Genomic DNA, 14,971 nt, shown 5'->3' with positions numbered 1-14,971 from the left:
TAATAACAAATGTAATAGTGAGTGAGTACGAGGTGGCAGTCACTGTGCTAAGCACTTCATGCTTGCTGAACTTGAACTTATTTTGCCCTTGTCAATCCCATTTAATGTAGAGAAACTCAGGCTTGGGGAGGCCAAGTCAGTTTCTTCTAGTCTCATAGGTGCTAAGTGGCCGTGAAATCTGGTTTACTGTGATTCCAAAGTCCTCTTTCTTTTTTCCCCACATTTAAAAATTAGGGTAAAATACAGATAAAAATTTGCCTTCTTAACCATTTTAAGTGTACAATTCAGTGGCATTAAGTACATTCCCAATATGTGCAACTCTCACCACCATTGATCTCCAGGACTTTTTTCTGCTTGTAAAACTGAAACTCAAACCTTGAAATAATAACTCCCTGTTGCCTCTTCACTCTAGGAACTGGCAACCACCATTCTACTTCCTGTGTCTATGGATTTGATTACTTTACACACCGTACATAAGTTGAAGCACAGTGTTTGTATGTTTGTGACTGACATTTCACTTAGTATAATGTCGAAGTTCATCCATGTTCAGAGTTTTTCCTTCCTTTTAAAGACTGGATAACATTCCATCATTTGTATAGACCACATTTTGCTTATCCATTTACCCACTGATGGACACTAGGGTTGCTTTCATGTTTTAGCTATTGTAAATAATACTGCTATGAACATGGGTGTACAGATATCTCTTTGAGACCCTGATTTTAATTATTGTAGTTTCCCCATGTGGAATTACTAGATAATGTGATAATTCTATTTTTAAAGGACTCACCATACTGTTTTCCATAGCAACTACACCATTGTACATTTTCACCAACAGTCCATAAGAGTTACAGTTTTGAACTTCCAGCCAAAATGCAGTAGACAGAAATGCTGCATCTCCCTCCACAACTGAGAAGGAATATAACTACCTCAAAACTAGAGACAACCAGAAGTTCCAGAAAGTCGAGCCGAATGGAAGTCCAACAGACAAAGATATAAAGAAGAAATACTCATCCAGACAGGTAGGAGGGGCAGAGCTGGGGTAGAGAGAACGAGGTGCAGTCGAGGCAGCAGTGGTGGCAGTGGCAGGTCAGTGGAAAGCGAAGTCACACGTTTTAAAAAGGGGAGGAACACCTGGGGAGCATTCCCAGCTCTTGACCAGACCGCACAGCTCACGGTCTCAGCGCCAGGGAAAATCAGGCCTCATTGCTTTTGACTGTGCAAACCAGAGGGTGCTGGGGCGGAGGAAGAAACTGCTGGCCTTCCAGCAGATTCTGCTTATTTAAAGGGCCCCCATGGTCCTAGAACGTCCACAGACCCACCGACTCTGGGAACAATGGCCAGGGCAACAGCTAGAGAGGCACCAGTCCCATACGAAAGTGGGAGAAGTGCCTGGAAAAGGGGTGAGTGCTGAGCAAGCAGCATCGTTCCCTCTCGGACCCCTCCCCCACATACAGCACCACAATGTGGTGAAATGGATCACCCTGTACTGATGAATACCTAAGGCTCCGCCCCTTACAACATAACAGGTGCGACAGCTCTACCTAAGACACAGAGGCAAACAAACACAGGAGCCTGTCAAGTTGAGACAGAAAAGTATGGCCCAAAAGGGGGAACAGATCAAGGTTCCAGTGGAAGAACTAAGCGATGAGGAGATAGCCAACCTAATAGATGAAGAGTTCAAAACACTGGTGATAAAGATCCTCACAGACTTGACAGATATCCTTAAGTATTGCAAATGTCTAAGAGAAGAAGTGAAAACTATGCTAAATGAAACGAGGGAAAGTCCACACAAAACCAACGGTGAAGGGGAGGAAACTGGGGTTCAAATCAATGATTTGGAACATAAGGAAGAAAAGAACAGACAGCTAGTACAGAATGAGGAAACAAGAATTGAAGAAAATGAGGAGAGGCTCAGGGAAAACTTTAAACATCCCAACATCCAAACCATAGGGGTGCCTGAAGGAGAAGAGGAAGAGCAAGAAATTGAAAGCTTATGTGAGAAAATAATGAAGAAAAACTCCCCAAATATGGTGAAGGAAATAGACATAGAAGTCCAGGAAGCACAGAGAGTCCCAAATAAGCTAGAACCAAAAAGGACCACACCAAAACACATCATAATTAAAATGCAAAAGTTTCAAGATAAAGAGAGAATCTTAAAAGCAGCAAGAGAAAAGCAGAGAGCTACCAACAAAGGGGTACCTATAAGACTTTCTGCTAATTTCTCAAAAGAAACTTTGCACGCAAGAAGGAACTGGCAAGAAGTATTCAAGGTGATGAAAAGCAAGGACTTAGAACCAAGGTTACTCTATCCAGCAAAGCTATCATTTAGAATGGAAGGGCAGATAAAGTGCTTCCCAGACAACATAAAGCTTAAGGAACTCATCATCACCAAACTATTATTATATGAAATGTTGAAGGGACTTACTTTAGAAAAAGAAGATCAAAATTATGAACAATTAAAATGACAACAAACTCACAACTATCAACAACTGAATCTAAAAAATAAAAACAAAATGCAACTAAGCGAACCAGAATAGGAACAGAATCATAGGTATGGGGATCATTTGGAGGGTTATCAGCTGGGAGAGGGGAGGGGGAGAAATGGGGAAATGGTGCAGGGACTAAGAGCACAATCAGTAGGTACAAAATAGACAGGGGGAAGTTAAGAATAATATAAGAAATGGTGAAGCCAAAGAACTTATATGCACAACCCATGGGCATAAACTAAGGGGAGTGGGGTTGCTGGAGGGAAGGGGTGCACTGGGCAGAGGGGAACAAAGGGGTAAAAATACGATACTGTAATAACATAATCAATAAAATATACTAAAAAAATTTCCAGTTTCTTCACATCTTTGGCAACACTTTTAAAAAAAACATTTGGCCATTCTAATGGGTATGAGGTGGTATCTCATTTAGTTTTGATTTGCATTTCCCTAATTATTAGTCATATTGAGCACCTTTTTATGTGCTTATCAGTCATTTGTATACCTTCTTTGTGGAAATGCTTAGTGCTTCTTCTTAAGCTCCCATATAGATTTTTTTCTTGGTTGCCCTCTTTGAACATACTTGAGTTTATGAGCATCCCTCTTTAAAAGATTTATCTAGAAGAACACAGAAGTTCAGCATGCAGGAAGGTGGCCCTTGCTCCATGCACGTTGTTGGACTTTGAGAGTCTCTTAGCTTTTCTAATAGCCGTGAGATCCTTTTTGCGCAAGACTTAGTTTGTCATGGAAGGTAGCGAAGGCCTGGAGGCCCTTAAAAATGGACTTGACCTGGTTTAAGCCAGCTCTCTTGTTTTGAATCAGAGGTCATTAGGTCAAGTTTCAGCCTATTTTTCTAGCACAGGGTTCTTCAGGACTCAGCCCTACTGATGTTCGGGGCTAGATAATTCTCTGTTGCTGGGGCTGTCCTATACATTGTAGGAAGTTTAGCAGTAACTTTGGCTTCTGCCTGCTAGACACCAGTAGCACCCCATCCCCTGATGTTCTAGATGTTGTCAAATGTCATCTAGGTGAGGGGAATCACCCCTGGTTAAGATTCACTGTTTTAGTGTATTTCAGGCACCTAAAGGTGGGCTACTTGCTTTATACTATTTGGGAAAATCCAAGATTCTAGAGGAATGAATAATGCTTCTTAAAAATCCCTGCTCTTTCCATGAATCCAGACAACTAGAGAGAGGTGGCTATAATGAACTGAGAAAGAGACAGGGTCAGGAACTGAGAAGGACACCTCAGATAGATCTGTCACACCTCTGATGTCAACAGCACACACCAAGTGCAGAGTGAACATTCATAATCTGTTATGTAGGATGATAAAGTCCATGAATAAAATGTTATCTCCTTGTAGCAAAAATGGAATTATTCATTCCATTCTCTTACTATCATGCACGACTAACTCTGGACAAATACAAATAGGTCTGAGAGCCTCGCTGAGGATAGCAGTGGGGCACTGGTTCTCTAAAGAATTAAATGAAGTTTTATTGGGTGTTTGCTATGTACAAGGACCTTGTGGGCACCATGGGGGAACGCAAGAATGATTAAGACACAATTTCTGTGCTGAGGCCATGTTTCACAAATGCAGCACATGCAGTGCCTGTGTGTGGGAGATTTTAGGTGTGCACGGTGAATGTTGAGTGCGCAGTATTGATCAAAGGGGGATTTATGAGGAACTTTCTTGAACTGGAAGAGAGACATAGATGAGGGTTAGTGTATTAGGTTCCTATTACTGCTGTAACAAATTATCACAAACCTAGTAACTTAACTCAAATTTATTATCTTACAGCTCAGGAGATCAGAGTCTAAAATTAAGGTGTCAGCAGGGCTGTGTTTCTTCTGGAAGCTTCAGGGGAGAATCTGTTTCCGTGCTTTTTGTAGCTCCTAGAGGCCACTTACGTTCATTCCTTGTCTTGTGTCCTCTTTCTTGCATCAGTCCAGCCCCTTGCTCTGAACATCACATCTCCTTCTCCATCTCTGATCCTCCTGCCTCCCTCTTATAAGGACTGATATGATTATATTGAGCCCACCCAGATAATCCAGGATAATCTTTACATATCAAGAGCCCCAACTTAATCACATCTGCAGGGTTCCCTTTACCATGTAAGACTATGTGTTTACAGGTTTCAGGGACTAGAATTTGGGCATCTTTAGGGACTGGGGGCACATCATTCAGCATAGCACAGTTGGTAGGTAGAGAAGACACAGAGGCTGTGAATTCAGGGAAAAGGGCACCCACTACAAAGAACTTAGGCAGAAGGGAGAAAGAGCATGTTGAGGTGCGAGTGAACTAAGAGCAGTGGAAGGTGAAGGGACAGCTTCAGCTTCCCTTCCAGATGTCAGACACCCAGGCCCCTCCTTAGGCTAATGACATTATAACAAGGTCCCAACCAAATCACTTAAAATAAGAATACAGCATTAGAAGGTTCACTGACTGCCTACGCCACAGAACAGCTGAACGAAGAAGCAGGGATCTGAACTCTGGTCAACCTGATTCCCGACGATCTTCTGTGTAGTAGACTTTGTGCTTTATGGCGGGTTGTATTTTCAATAAAAGGCAACAACAATATTTCTGATCCCACATGCCTTCCCCACCCCCAAAGCTAGAATCTAATTCCCTTCCCCTAGACTGTGGGCCAGCCTTTAGAATCACCTTGAAGAATAAAATGTACTGGAAGCAACCCTGCATGACTTCTGGGGCTTGGCTATAAGAGGTGATTGACCGAGTTTCCACTGGGCATGCTCTCAGGATGCTCACTCTGGAAACGGCCGCCATGCTGTGAGGAAGTGCAGGCCACGTGCAGAGGCCATGCACAGGTGTTCTGGCTGCCGGCCAGCATCGGCTCCCAGCCGAACAAACAAACAAGCCTTCAGCTGATTTCAGCCCCAGCCTTCGGGGTTTCCAGCTGAAGCATCAGACATTGTGGTGCAGGGATAAGCTGTCTCCACTGCGTCCTCTTCATAATACTGACTCACCGAAATGACAACAGATTAAAAAATGATGTTTTAAGCCACTAAAGTTATGAGTGATTTGTTAATGCACCAGTGGAAGCTGAAAAAGGCACTCAGCCCTAGGGCAGGTATATCTACTCTCTTGCCTAAATGTGTTCCCAGTTTTATAAAATCTAAGTTAGGATGAGAGATTTTAACTCCAGAGATCACTTAGCTCAACCTGCCCCTCCTTCTCCCCGAGGGTAGTGAGCGGAGTAGAAGGTGCAGGTGCAGAACTGCCTCTTGGTACTGCACTGTGCATGACCTCCATGGCCAGTGGAATTGTGTACACTGAACTTCGTCTGCATTGGGGCACTGAGAGGTTGCTCCGGGAGGCTAGTGACATGATAAGAACAGGTGTCAGGAGCCTACCATTGGCAGGGGTACCAGGCACAGGCTGGAGGCAGAAAGGAGATGAGTTAGGAGGCTGTTGGCATAGCCTAGAGGAGCGGTGATTAGATCTGGAGTCAGGAAGATGCCTTTGACCTGGAAAGGGCAGGTGGGAATGAGAACACCCAGGAACAGATGCCCCATGGCACAAAAAGTGGGGTTATCAAAGATACAGCCAAGGAGCAGACGGTGGGGAAAAGATGGCGAGAGCCTAACCAAGGATAGTAACTGACCAAGGCTGTGAGGACCTAGGGATGATCATTAGCCATTAGTTAATGAAGAAATTGATGAAGAGGCTGTCCCTCAGCCTCTTCCAGGAAGATGAATCTGGTCTCTGACTGCTCTGGTGACAAACAGCAGGAGTTAGCTTAGAGCATCTGTTAACAGGAGGAAACCCAAGGCCAGCCCTGCTCTAGACCGGGTACAAAATATGCCCCTATCCCATCACCAAGGAGAATCAGCCATCTTGGAAGACATAGAAAATGTTTTCTGAGGTATTAGAATAGGCTTACAGCCTCAGATCTATAGCAGAAGCACACTGGCTTAGGTCTGCTGTTTCTTAGCTGTTGATGCCAAACAAATATATGTAACTTCTTGGCTCAGGTGCATTTTCTGTGAAATGGGACAATAAGACTGGTATTAGGGTTGCTGGGAAGATGAAATGGTAAAATGCACAGATAATGCCTGGTACTGAGTAGTTACTCAATAAAGCTTAAGTCCCTTTTCCTTGGCCTTTCCATCTGATATCACTGCTTTCCCTTTCAAGTCATATATCTTTAAAAAGCTAGTTTTTTAGTTTCTTTTTCAGGGTAATTCCTAGAGGTAGATACAGACCACAAGATAATATTTTGAAAGCACAAGAGACCGAAACACTAAAAACCAAGTAAAGCACTACTTCAGTTCTCTTATCAAGCAGTAAGAATGATTAACTCAAGTAACCTTAAATTCCATTCTCCTAGTCTGTTGAAGAATCAGAGAAGCACACATTTTAGAAACCTAGTCAAGATACACAATGCCATGGTACTTGAAGGCATGAACTTCAATTTTATGAAAACATCATCAGATTATGCCAGAAAAATCTTGAAGTTACCAGATTAGTGTTAGCCTCCCAGGAAGTTCAAACCCAGGAGCATAGGCCTCACCATGTTTGGAGAACAGGTTCGATGCTGCATAACAAATAGCGTGATTTCACTCACACACTGAAACTATTTTCCTAAAATTGGCCCCTTGCTACTAAGTTAATAGAAAAAATTCCAATTGAACTTTGGAAGATTTTTTTTTTTTCTATTACGGTAACATTACAGAGTTCAATTTAGCAAAAATGAGCACCGAAGGCTTTCAACAATTTTCTAACAGAGCTTAAATTCAATTTTAAGAATGGTCATTATGTAGCTGGCAAGGAAGGAGTACTTCATTCCTGGTAATGCACTGATGGGGAGAGACCGCTTTCCCCGGCACAAGGGTCCGGGGCCGCAGGGCTGTGGTGGGCTGGACCTCAGAACGGTTCCCCTGCCGACCCTGGAGCAGCCCACGTTCTGTGGCGTCCACACACTGGGCACACCGCAGACGTTCCCTTGAACACCCTAAACTCGCCTTTCTAGGGTGCGAGTTTAAGCTTATAATGGGTTTGTTCCATGGGATTTGTAGAACTATCTGTGTTCATATTCTGACATCAAGACAAGAACTGCAGTGTATTGTACCTTTTAGGGTAATTATTGTTATTTTTGTTCATCATATCTGGTGTCTTAACAACCTAACCACAGCAGGTTGCAAACTCACTGAAGAGAAAATATTTGCAATATATCTATCCCTTGACTTGTCTCGAGGCAGTTTTATTCCTCCAGACCAAATTGGAAATCACAGCTGCAAGTGAAAAGGGGAAATTCATTTCAAATCCTCAAACATTTTTGAACCATAACCAAGGTTAGGGATGGGTGTCTGTGAAATCTGGGTGAAGGGTCCTTGCCATTTTTTAGATGCCAAGAAATGTCTTTATAGAACTTACAAAGGAATAGGCCCTTTTTAGTTATTCTGGTAAAGGAAGTGTTGTCTGTAGGGTTATCTGAGATGATATATTTTGTGCAGCTGAATGGATGTTATGACAGCAGAGAGGGATGTGTCCCAGGTGACAGTTGCTAGTTTCTGCCTATTACAAATGCAGGGACCTATTGGTCTAGGCCAGCATTTGAGTTTTTGTAAGACTGTAGAAAAGGAGCACAATACCTCTGAGTGAGTGTGCAGAGAGAAAGGTGGTTTTCTTACAATTTCTTTGTCTTTGTTTCTTTAAGAAATCATTTTTCTGCTTATAAAAGTAATGTGTTCAGCACAGAAAACTTGACAATATGAGAGTGTGAAGAAAACACTAAAACTCACCAATACTTTCAGGAACCTGAGAGAATCACCCTTAACCTTGTGGGGTATTTTCTTCAAGGTTTTATTTATAAAATTAGGGTCATACAGTTTATCAGTTTTAATATTTTACATTTTCTACTTCAGTTTATATCAGAAAAAAATGTCCCTTGGATTAAAAGTTTTTATGAGGCACAGTTTTAATGATTTTGTATTATGGCTTCCCCATAATTTATTTATCCAGTTTCCTATTGTTGGACATTGAGACTGTTTTCCAACTTTTTGCTATAATAAATAAGGCTCCAGTGAAGAACTCTGCACATAAATCTCTGCTTCCTAGTGCATAAGTCTTTGACACCATTTCTGATTATTTCTTTGAGATAAATTCCTAGGAGTAGAATTACTGTTGTCAAAGAGTATAACTGCTTTTAAAAAGCTGGTACATAATGCAACATGCTTTTCAGAGAGTTTGTCCCAATTTCTTGCCTAACGGTTTTAAAAGAACTACTGGGAACAATGTTTTTTTTTTTTTTTTTTTTTTTTTTTTTTTTTGTCACTGAGATAAGGCTCTATTCAAAGAGGCAGGTGAACCAAGTAAGAAAGCTCTTACCAGCTCTGTCATCAGAACCCAGGAAATGTTGGTTACAGTTGGGAAGGGTTAGGATAGGTTACCCTTTACTGAAAAGTTCGTGGGTTCTTCTTTCATGAACTGCCTTATGTCTGCCCTACCTCCACATGCATCCTATACTAGTGTGGTAATGAGCAAAGTTTATGCAATAATATCTGTGGCTCAATGAATGTTGCTGTTACTTGCAGTGCCCTGAAGGGGCCCAGATCCAGACTCAGGTCAAAGGAAGGTAGAAGGAAATGAACACTGGAAGAGAGAGCCAGGGCACACAGTCTATACCCTCAAGTGTCTCCTGGCCTTGTGGGGCAGATGAGCAGCATTCCTGTGGCAGAGAAAATTTTAATTTCCAACTGTATATACAGGTAGGCTGCATTTTTCAGCTTCCCTTGCAGCTAGGTTGGGGCCTTGATTCTAGTCAAGAAAGTGAGTGAACATGATAATATGACTTCTTGATTTGGCCACAAGACCCCTATAAGAACCTCCTCCCTTTCTCTAGTCTCCTTACACTATAACCCTGGAGTCACACACTGAACAGGCAGTCTCATAAGATGGAAGGAGCCAAGGACCCTGGGTCCTTGAATTATCATTGTGGAGCAGAGACATCTCCCCCACATCCCCACCCCACCATTGGCAACTGAATAGTGATAAGTGGGAGAAATATATTTTTTGTTAAGCTATTAAGATTGGGGGATTATCTATTACAGCAGCAAGTATTACTTATCCTTGCTAGGATTTTCACTGACAATTAGAAAATAATTGTATGTGTGTGTGTGTGTGTGTGTGTGTGTGTGTTTATGTATGTGAGATGAAAGCTCTCCAAGTTATGCAAAGAGGGACGGCCCCCTCTGGGGTTGGGGGTGGGTGATAAAGGATGTTTTGAGGATAAGGCTATGTTTGGAATGATTCTAGACAGATTAGTTAACACACATTGGGTCCTTACTACATTCCAGAGGCTGTGTTGAGAGCTTTGCCAGATTAGCCTATTTAATCTTCCCAATGACTCTAGATATTATCTCCTTTTACATCTGGAGCCAGGAGAGGTTAAGTAACTTGCCTGTAGTCCCACAATTCTCAGTGCAGAGCTGGATATCAGATTTGCCATGCTTCCACTACAGAGTACTGCCAGTAAATGAGCGGGGTTTAGTCATGTGGTGGCTACTTGGAGGGAGTGGCCAGGGGAAGCAACATGAGTAAAGGCACAGAATACAAAATACTTAGCATCTATATGGAAAGGCACTGGGCAGTTGGTGGGCACTGACCATGGTGCTGAAGTGGGGGAGCTGCACTGTGGAGACATCTACAGAGTCCTGGGTGGGAGACCAGGGTTGAGAAAGATGGTACTCAGGGCAGATGCCCTAGCACACAGGCATTGGAGAATGTGACATTAGAAAACCACCAGATGTTGGCAAAACCAAGCAAGGGCTTGGATGTCCTAGACACGTGTACCCTCAAAGGCCTGTTTGTCAACTTTGTGGAGAACAGATTCTCACAGGGCTTGGCCTGTATTTGTATGTGGCCTCTATGACTGGCACACAGGATTCACTTCCTAGATAGGTGTCGACTGAACAAACTGATGAATGAAACATGCAAAGATGCCATTTAGAAAATAAATGAATCGGAAGCCCTGCACCCATGATCAGACTTCTTTATGCAGCCACCCAGCAGCCCACTGAGTGCCCCTCGCCTGTCTGTTCCTAGACACTCTGACACAGACCGCCTCACCTTTTTAGCGACTGAGGCTTTCTATTCTGGCTCAGTAACTGCAGCTATCACAGAATTAAGTAATGACAAAGTGAGTTATTACCCAGCCTGGCTTCAGCTGGGGATGTAACCTGCAGCTGAGATACCTCACTGTTGGATCGCTTGCCTGACTGTCTAGGCAGTGACATGAAAAATGTCCCCTATAATTCCTCAGCTCAGAGCCATACATCCTCAGAGTTTTGACTCTACACTTCGTGGGGAATAATGTTGTTTTGTTGAGAAGGGGAAGAGGGTATAATTAAATTCCTCTTAAATGTTACATTCATCCTTGTTAATCAAAAATTAGTAGCTCTTAAAAAAAAAAACAAAAAAACACAACCCAGCTCCCCAGGAAGCTGATAGCAGTTCCCATGGCCTGATTAATTACACAAAAATAAAACAAAATGTGTTTCTTTGCCTCTGGACTGTGGAATTAATCAAATGAAATATAATTGGTGGCCATAACTGGGTGGTGGGATTAAAGGTGGTTTTTAATTTGCTCTGTTAATTTTTCTACAATAAGCATATATTGCTCATTAAAAAGCATTTAAATACCTAAAAAAGGAAATACGAGATTACATTCTCAAAACCTATAAACAAAAAGAATAAATGAGTACTTATCCAATACCCAACTCTCATTCTACTCCCCAGAAGTAACCACTGTAGCTGGTTGGATGGATGTCCTTTCAGACACCCAAGGAATTCTGCATTTTCCTCATAACATCTATTATATTTGGAATCATCATTTTCTTATTCTCTAACCATTCCCCAAGTGGAAGGCCTTGTTTGTCTGATTCCCACTATGTCCCCAATAACAGTGCCTGACACACAGTAGGCGCTTATTAAACAATTGTTGAATGAATTAAAGAAGGAAAAGATATGTAGGGGGAAGAAACATGCTATTTAAAACCACAAGGTCTTCTAAAGAGAGGGGAGCCCTTTTGGCCTTTTGCCATGTTTCCATCTGTTAGAAGTGAGCCTGAAGCTCACTGGGGGCAGGAACTGGAGAGAATTAAATTGTCCTGTAGAAGATCTTTGTTTTTTGCTCTCAAGAGATAACAGTGATCACAGGGATAAACCCAATCTGTGGTGAGTGGAAGAAGCCAGACAAAAAAAAAAAAAAAAAAAAAAAGAGTATGTACCATAGGGCATTCAATTTATATGAAACTCTAGGAAATGCACACTAATCTGTAGTCACAGAATGCAGATCAGTGGCTGCCTGGCAATGGGGTACAGGAGGCAGGGGCAGGAGAGAAGATGACAAAGAGGCATTGTTGGGGGTGTTGGATACATGCAGTATCTTGATCAGAGTGATTATTTCATGGGTGTGAACATTATGTCAGAATGTATCAAATTATATACTTTAAACACGTGCAGCTTATTGTATGTCAACCATATCTCTATAAAGCTGTTACAAAAAGAGAAGGGGGTGCAGAGGGTGAAATTAGACAGAGAAGAGGAGTCACCATATGTGCTGAGGTTGGGGTACTTTCGGAGGATAGTGTGTCCTATGAAAAATACAGAGGGGTGGGGCAGTAAGAAGAATTTGCAGTTAAGGGCTACCTGGGGTTCAGGTTGAAGTAATTTGATGTGATGTAACTGCATCCTCCTCTAACATCCTCAATTAAATGCACCATGTGCACCAGATTCTTATGATGATGGTGAGAGAGAGAGAGAGAGAGAGAGAGAGAGAGAGAGAGAGAGAGAGAGAGAGAGAGAGAGAGAGAGAGGCTGTGCACCAAGGGGGAGTTGAGGAATGTAACAGACTGGCATGGACAGGATAGTGAAACAACAAAGAAATGGAACTAACTTGCCAGAAGTGGACACTTGGAACCAGAAGTGACCCCTAGAAATACACGGCCTCCTTCTCCAACCCTCTGACATTTACATAAACCATGGGGAAGCCTTTGGTTTGCTACCAGGCATGAAATCAGGATTTATCACCAGTATATTTAGGTCTCAAGGGCAGGCAGGTCCCAGCTGACATCTGGATACCACCACCACACTCAGTGGCTTATTGTTGAATGTGTATAGGCATGTTTTTTTGATTTGTTGTCAGAAAAACAACTGCTGCTGTTTTGAGCACTGACAACAGGAGGTGCGATGATGGATGGGCTGTCATTGGGTGGGGCTCAGATCACCTTTCATCCAGTTGGTTTGTTTCACAACACCTGTATTTTGGGGGCAAGCCATGAAATTCAGCAGATGTTGGCTGATGGCTTGCTATGGGGCAGCCATTGTACCAGATGTCTAGATGAAAACAGTGAATGTAACTCAGGCCTTTCTCAAAGAGTTCACAGTGCCGAATAGAACACAGACAAATAAGATACCATCATATGGGAAGGGTTGTACTGGAGGGGTTGGAAAAACATAGCCCACAGGCCAAATCTGGCCCTCTGCCTGCTTGCGTAAATAAAGTTTTATTGGAACACAGCCACACCTATCTACTGATGTGGTACCTTTCAACAATAGCAGAGTTTAGTAGTTAAGACAGAGTGTGTGGCCTCCAAAGCCTACATTACTTATCATCTGATCCTTCAAGGAGAAAGTTTGCTGACTTCTGCTCTAATAGAAGACTACATGGAGCAAGAAGCTATGACTGAAGCAACACGTTTACGAGTTACTGATCCTGCTTGCTATGAAATCCAGCTTTCAGTGTTCCAAGCTACTGGGCTCAGTTAGGAGGAAGTCTTCCTCGTACTGGCTTTGTAGTTTAGTGAGAAGCAGAATGGGCCTCTGAGAAGCCTCTGTCTCTCCAGGAGGAAGGGAAATACAGATGCTCATGGTTCCTCATCAAATTTCTAAGACAGCAGTACCCTGAGCACCTGGTGACACCATCTCTGCCAAGGTGGCCTCAGGGAGATTCAGCAGAGCTGAGGTGCCTGGCCAGGGAGACCTACAGAGCGTGGAGACAGAGGAGCATCTCCTTTCATCCTCTCAAGTTTAAAGGGGGAGCTCAAACCAAAGAAGAGCATCAAGTGATAATTAAATAAGGATATTTAATTAGCATTCATTCAGACTCTGGTGAAAATCTGTTCAGATTTTAGAAAGTGGTATTAAATATTAACCTCTAATGATTCACTATAGGCTAATGCCTGGTTAAAAATTGGCTTTGAAAATCATTTATTTGCAATTTATTCGTGAATTAAAAATTTATCAAGTACCTACTATGTGCCAGGCACTGTTCAAAACCCATGTGGCCCCTGCTCTCAAGAGGCTTCTAGGCCAGGGATGAGAATCAGGCAGTGACAGGCAGGCAGGGAGGCAGGCAGGTCCAACCTTGTTACATGTTGCAAAGTCACCTCCAACATCCTTTTGCTAATATGAACTGCTGCTCCTTGGTGGAGTACAGGGTCAGGTTCCTGGGAGCCTCATCAACCAGCCAATCGATCAGTCAATCAATCAATCAATACCTAGCCATCAATCACTACACAGCTATTTTGTTTTCTGTCTGTTTCTGTTTAAACATACCTTTAATGTGAAAAATGTGGCAGCAAATCGACTGCGAAAAGCATACTTGTTTACAGTACCAGAGCGGAGACAAGAAGGCAGAGCGTCGCCAAGAAGGCAGAGCGTGGCCTCTTTTGACCTCAGTTGGAAATGAGCACGTCGGGCAACTCAAGTTTTTTACTATTCTGTGCTTGTCTGCAAATGACTGTGAAAGCACCACAAGTATTTTGGGGTCACAAATCAATTTTAGCATGTAGGTGAATTTCCAAGTACAGGGTGAGTGAATAATGAAGATCAACTGTGATTTAGGGCAGAGAGAATGATTTCTGTACAGTTCCTGAGGGAGGAAGACACTTGAGGAAGGCCACATGGTTGGAGCAGAGACAGCCAGAAGGAGACAGAGAGGAGCAAGGTCAGAGGATGCCGCAGGGCTGGTGCATTACAAACAAGGAGGCAAATAGGGAAGAGGGAGGCCACTTGGGGCAATTACTGTCATCCGGGTGAATGACAATGTGGCTTAGATCAAGCCTGTGCAGCGGAGGTGTAAGAAATGCATAGACAGCAGATGTAATTGGAGATGGACCTGCTAAGACTAGTTGATACGTTGTTCCAGTAACCAGGCAATGCATGTTTTTAGTATTTGTGAAATATTTACTTTTTGAGCTAGAGATGTTTAAGTTTTAGACAGTCAGGGTAAAATATGAAACAGTAATCGCTTGCCCACAGATGCTCTTTGGCAGCTGCTAAGGGACCAGCTCATCTGTGGGCATCCCGTGAAGGACACTAAGATGGATGTCAGCGTGGGCTCCAAAAGTGCCTTTTAATGTCCTTGCACTCCTGTACCCCCTGGTCCTCCCAACTTCACAGCTTTCAAAAGAAGCCCCAGACATGAAGAATTCAAGTGAGTATACAACAGAGACAAAACTGGCCC

General features: G+C 42.8%; 1 protein-coding gene across 1 annotated transcript in view; it reads right to left on the bottom strand.

The window, feature by feature from the left end:
- CDH13 (cadherin 13) overlaps positions 1-14,971 on the bottom strand; it is a 1,018,642-nt gene that overhangs the window by 58,697 nt on the left and 944,974 nt on the right. The window lies entirely within an intron of this gene.

This window comes from Furipterus horrens, unplaced genomic scaffold, assembly GCF_987537825.1.
Source record: "Furipterus horrens unplaced genomic scaffold, mFurHor1.1.pri manual_scaffold_13, whole genome shotgun sequence".
NCBI lineage: Eukaryota > Metazoa > Chordata > Mammalia > Chiroptera > Furipteridae > Furipterus > Furipterus horrens.
Note: the sequence above shows the minus strand (reverse complement) of the source record. Positions and strands in the feature narration are given on the sequence as shown.